The sequence below is a fragment of the Ziziphus jujuba genome, chromosome 6, assembly GCF_031755915.1.
Source record: "Ziziphus jujuba cultivar Dongzao chromosome 6, ASM3175591v1".
NCBI classification, from domain to species: domain Eukaryota; kingdom Viridiplantae; phylum Streptophyta; class Magnoliopsida; order Rosales; family Rhamnaceae; genus Ziziphus; species Ziziphus jujuba.
Window position 1 is genome coordinate 3,294,030 of NC_083384.1, and position 6,410 is coordinate 3,300,439.

Sequence of the window (6,410 nt, forward strand, 5' to 3'; positions counted from 1 at the left end):
ATGAAATAAGGGCCGATGAGATAGAAAAAAGGAATCATAAATAGAATAGAGTTCGGGTTAGAATTCCATAGATGATATGGTTTGTATTGTCTATAATGATAGGCATATGAAAGACTTTCTCAAGATTTTTATTCATCTAATTGATATTTTGAAAATGGATTTTGGTTGTACTTGAAAATTCACTCATTGAAATTGAATAAGTAAATAATTAGATTGCATTCGGTTGGACGGCCCCAAAAAAGTCGAGTGCTAGCACCCATTTTTGATTTCTTATTGAAATATTGAATTAACCAATTAACTTAACTTATTATCAAACATTTATTTTTTATTTCAATAATTTTCGCAAAAAATTTGGACATCTTTCATTAATCAATCCTACTACTTTTGGTCTTGGGGTTCCCATGCTTGAAAAAAAAAAAAAACCTAAGGCATATTGCTCAAATCATTAGTCCGGTATTGGATGTAGCTTTTCCATTGGGCAAGATGCCTAATATTTACAACGCTCTAGTAGTTAAGGGCCAAGATACTGTTGGTCAAAAAATTAATGTGACTTGTGAAGTACAGCAATTATTAGGAAATAATCGAGTTAGAGTGGTAGCTATGAGTGCTATAGATGGTCTAACGAGAGGAATGGAAGTGATTGACACAGGAGCTCCTCTAAGTGTTCTAGTCGGTGGAGCGATGCTAAGATGAATTTTCGACGTGCTTGGAGAGCCCATTGATAATTTAGGTCTTGTAGGTACTCTCATAACATCTCCTATTCATAGATCTGTGCCTGCCTTTATATAGTTAGATGCAAAATTATCAATTTTTGAAACAAGAATTAAAGTAGTACATCTTTTAGCCCCCTATCATCATGGACCAAAAATAGGACTATTCGGGGGAGTGGGAGTGGGCAAAACAGTATTCATTATGGAATTGATCAACAATATTGTCAAAGCTCATGGGGGTGTATCTGCATTTAGTGGAGTAGGTGAACATACTAATGAACGCAATGATCTTTACATAGAAATGAAAGAATCTCGAGTAATAAATGAAAAAAATATTTCAAAATCAAAAGTAGCTCTAGTCTATGGTCAGATGAATGAACCACCGGAAGCACGTATGAGAGTTGGTTTAACGACCCTAACTATGGCAGAATATTTTCGAGATGTTAATGAACAAGACGTACTTCTATTTATTGACAATATCTTTCATTTTGTCCAAGTGGGATCTAAAGTATCGGCCTTGTTGGGTAGAATGCCCTCCACTGTGGGATATCAACCCACTCTTAGTACCGAAATGGGCTTTTTAAAGAAAGAATTACTTTTACCAAAGAAGGGTCCATAACTTCTATTCAAGCAGTTTATATACCCATGGACGATTTTATTGATCTCGCTCCGACCATAACATTTGCACATTTAGATGCTACTACCATACTATCAATAGGATTGGCTACCAAAGGTATCTATCCAGCAGTAGGTCCTTTAGGTTCAATGTCAACTATGCTCCAACCTCGAATCGTTGGTGAAGAACATTATGAAACTGTGCAAAGAGTTAAACAAACTTCACAATGTTATAAAGAACTTCAGGACAATATAGCTATCCTTGGGTTGGACAAATTATTCGGAGAAGATCACTTAACCATAGCAAGAGCATGAAAAATTGAGCGTTTCCTATCACAACCCTTTTTCATAGCAGAAGTATTTACCGATTCACTAAGGAAATATGTGGTCTAGCAGACACAGTTAGAGGATTTAAATTGATCGTTTCTGGCAAATTAGATGGTCTCCCTAAACAGGCTTTTTATTTTGAAGGTAACATCGATGAAGCTACTGCGAAGGCTATGAACTTAGAAATGGAGAGCAAATTGAAGAAATGACCTTAAATCTTTGTGTACTGACCTCGAGACGAATTGTTTGGGATTCGGAAGTGAAAGAAATATTTTATCTACTAATAGTGGACAAATCGTGTATTACCAAACCATGCGCCTATTGCCATAGCTGTAGATATTGGTATTTTGAGAATATGCCTTAACAACCAATGGTTAATGATGGCTTTGATGGGTGGTTTTGCTAGAATAGGCAATAATGAGATCACTGTTTTAGCAAATGATGCGAAGAAGGGTAGTGACATTGAACCACAAGAAGCACAACAAACTCTTGAAATAGTGGAAGCTTACTTGAGTAAAGCTAAAAGCAAGAGACAAACAATTGAAGCAAATCTCGCTCTCGGACGAGCTAGGACACAAGTAGAGGCTATCAATGTGATATTGTAACTAGGTGGTGGGTCTGAATAAGCAAAATAAGGTGTATAAACGGAATTTGCTTCTACCGATTGAAATTGAATAAGAATAAAATAAAATCAAGTAGAATCAACTTCTAGTGAAACAAACAAATATTTAATTTGAAATTAAATAGATAAATAGGGTAGGATGAAAAAGATACAAAATCAATAAAAGAGCATGAGTAGAAATACGCATAGATGACTTGGCAATTAATTCCAATTCGAATAAATTAATCCGATATATTTTCCACATTTATGTTTCTACTTGACGAATATGATATTTTTTGGGCATTTCTAATAATATCAAGTGTTATTCCTATTATAGAAAGGGAAAGAAAGAGCAAATCTGTTAATAAATACTAAAAAAAAATAGGCTTTCTACATATGTATCGTCCAAAACAACGATTTTTATTAGCTGTAGTAAAGAAATGCATTTCATGGAAGTGGAAATATGACTAAATTGGTATGCCTAGATACTTTATTCTATGGATAAGGGTCGTAAAGATCAATTCATGAGATTTTGGGCTGATACAATAACAACTGCTTACTTATGTCATGATCTGCGATAAAAGTTAGGAATCCACTTATGTAATAGAGTTGATCCCCTAAGGTATTGAGCAGCGGTGTAGCATCAGATCCTAACAATAGTAAGTCTTTTCCTTGTTATGAAGAAAGTCTTTTTCAAAGATTCTATATAAATTTACATATGAAACTAAGATAGTTGCCTTTTAGAAAATTGTAATGATAGCAAAAATACTTATGCTTTATGAAGGTGGGAGAAAAGATAAAATTGATTAAATCATTAGGCAAAATTAAAGTTTCAAACTCATAACCTCTTTTGGCTAACTCGACAGAAAAAAATGGGATAGTTCCATTAGAAATCTTATTCAATTATATATGGTAGATTAAAAAAATGAGATACTAAAAGAATTTGACTGGTGAGCCATATGAGGTCGGAAACTCTCAAGTGCAGTTTTAAGGGAAGGAATTTACCCATCTATTCCAACTGGGGAGAACAGGCCATTCAACAAGGAGATTTTGGAATTGCAGCGGCTTGGTTTGACTAAGCTGTCGAGTATTGGAAATAGGCTATAGAGCTTACTCTTGGTAATTATATTGAAGTGCAAAATTGGTTGAAGATCACAAGGTGTTTCGAATAAGAACACTATTTTTTTTTTCATTTTTTTTTTGTTATAATGAATTTTTTATGAATTGTTTGTTGTCTCTATCAGTCAAATAAAATGGATCATTTCTCTCAGAAGAACCAATCAAAAAATTTCATTATATCCCTTCTCCTTTTAAGATCGTTCTATTTCATCTGTTATTTCGTAGGGATAAACGATATACAGATAAGTCAGAAAAATATATGTCTTTTCTGCTGTTAATAATAACAACTAATAAAAGTAAAAGAGACCTTCGAATGACTAAATAGAAATACTAGTATGTCTCTTAATAATGACTAAAGGCTGTTCACACGGTTTGGAATAGAGTAATAGTAATATATTCTATGTAAGACATAAAGTGTTTTCATTTAGGAATTTCTAATTGAGATATGAATACATTAGGTTGCACAAAAAAGAATTGTGTCAATTTAAAGCCCCCTAAAAAAAAATTTATAAGATTAAAAAGGTCTGTTAAGTGCCCCCCGGCTATGTCATAATAGATCCAAACACTTACCCTGGATCGACTTCCAAATCATAATTGCTCTAGTGAATAACTAAAGAAAATAGATAGATGGGAGATAGAAGATAAAAAACTAAGTCTAAACATCTCTCATAGGTTCACTAATTACATAGCTATTGGCGGGTCTCTTTTTATATGTTGTCTGGAAAGAGGAGGACTCAATGATTATTCGTTCGTCAGAACTAGAAGTTAAAATTTTGGTAGATAGGGATCCCATAAAAACTTCTTTCGAGGAATGGGCCAGACCAGGTCATTTCTCAAGAACAATAGCTAAAGGACCAAATACTACCACTTGGATCTAGAACCTACACATTGATGCTCATGATTTAGATAGCCATACCAATGATTTGGAGGAGATCTCTCGAAAGGTATTTAGTGCCCATTTCAGCCAACTTTCCATCATTTTTCTTTGGCTGAGTGGTATGTATTTCCATGGTGCTCATTTTTCCAATTATGAAGCATGACCCGGGTAGCAGTTTTGGTGCAAATATGGACAACGATAGCATGAAATGGTTCCAACTCTTTATGGATTCAATACATATGTCTAAGAGGATATGAACAAATAAAAAGGGGGATTAAGCTTTTTTCTTTTACTTATATTGATTGATTGACTAAATCTGAGCTTTTTTCTACTTCTTTGTTTTTGTTTCGTTATTACATTTTTCTTGCATCTTTATACCTTATTTGTCTATATGTCAATTAGTAATGTAGTGCCAATCCAACAAAAGTCCTTATTTTTTTAAAATGAATTTATAACATTTTATTTTTTTCTAGTTCTCCATTGTATTGTTTTCACAAATACTCATATTGTCAATAGTGTATCAAATAAATATAATTCGAATATGGATAAATGGATCTACTTTTCTTCGTGCCATAGATTTGATTTCATTCAAGGAATGCGTTCATTGGATTTTCTGTAATACAAGCTTTTTTTTTTTTTTGTATGATACAATTTGTTTTGCCATTTCAAATTCAATTACGTCATGCAATTCAACCTCTTTATTTATTTTATTGGTATTCTGATTGTATCTACACATTTTAATTCTTCTATTCAGTTTGCTAACTCAATGGTAGAGTATTCGGCTTTTAAGTGCGGCTAGCATCTTTAACACATTTGTATGAAGTAATGGATTCGTCCATACAACCGGTAGAGTTTGTAAGATCGTGACTGATCCTGCAAGGAATGAATGGAAAAAGTAGCAAGTCATATCAATGGAGAATTCTGAGAATATTAAATTGTTTGAATTCTTGGTGTGGCAGGAAAAAGAAATTGGAAAATCAATTTCAGGTCGGATCGAGTGAATAAATGGATTGAGACCAACTATGGCCCCAATTATAGGGAAACAAAGAGTAATGAGCTTTTGGTCTTCATTTTTGAATGATTATCTGAATGATTACCCTAACTAATTGGATTTTAAAAATATAGTAGTTCTTAATGCGGGAAGGCTTTTCCATGAGGGATTATCCATTTTTTATGAGTCCTACCTATTAGGTATTCTCCATTATGAGGTGGAGATAAATGTGTAGAAGAAGGCAGTATATTGATAAACAGTTTTTATTTATTTATTTATTTTTTCAAAATAAAAAAAGTGATTGGATTGCAAAGATAAAGGATTTCTAACCATCTTGTTATCTTAGACTGAACATAAACCAGTTAGATGAAAAAATAGAGGATAGAGCGCCTGCCGATGGTCTTACCTTTTTCTGAGGTATCTATTTTTTTCTTACTATGATACCTTGTTTTGACTGTATCGTACTATGTATCATTTGATAACCCAATAGACCCCTTATCTCCAGTTCAAATCAAATTTCAAATGGAAGAATTTCAAAGATATTTCAAACTAGATAGATCTCAGAACCGTTTAAATTATGTATCAGATGTCTGAATATCCTAACCCATTCATCTGGAAATCTTAATTTAAACCCTTCGCTACTGGGCAAAAGATGCCCCTTCTAGGCATTTATTACAGCTTTTTCTTCACGAGTATTATAATTGGAATAGTTTTATTACTCCAAAAAAAAAAAACTATTTTTTTTTTTTTTTGAAAAGTAATTCAAGATTTTTCTTGTTTCTATATAATTCTGCTGTTTATGAATATGAATCCATCTTAATTTTTCTCTGTAATTGATCTTCTCATTTACAATTAACATTTTTTGGGGTATTTTTTTAGCGAATTTATTTCTATGGAAAAATAAAACATCCTCCACGAGAAGTCTTTTCTAATGATTTTCCGGTGGTCCTATGGTTCTTCATGGAGCCTTTCATGCATTATGTTAGATATCAAGGAAAATCAATTTTGGTTTCAAAAGATACACCTCTTGTAATGAATAAATGGAAATATTTTCTTGTCCTTTTATGGCCATGTCATTTTTACATGTGGGCCCAATCAGGAATGAGCTATATAAACCAATTAGCTAACCATTCTTTCGACTTTTTACGCTATCATCTTTCAGTGGTACGG

At 33.0% G+C, this 6,410-nt stretch overlaps 1 pseudogene; it reads left to right on the forward strand.

Moving 5' to 3' along the window:
- The first annotated feature begins 1,857 nt into the window (after positions 1–1,857).
- On the forward strand, positions 1,858–2,257 carry LOC132804344 (ATP synthase epsilon chain, chloroplastic-like; annotated as a pseudogene).
- Positions 2,258–6,410: the final 4,153 nt, after the last annotated feature.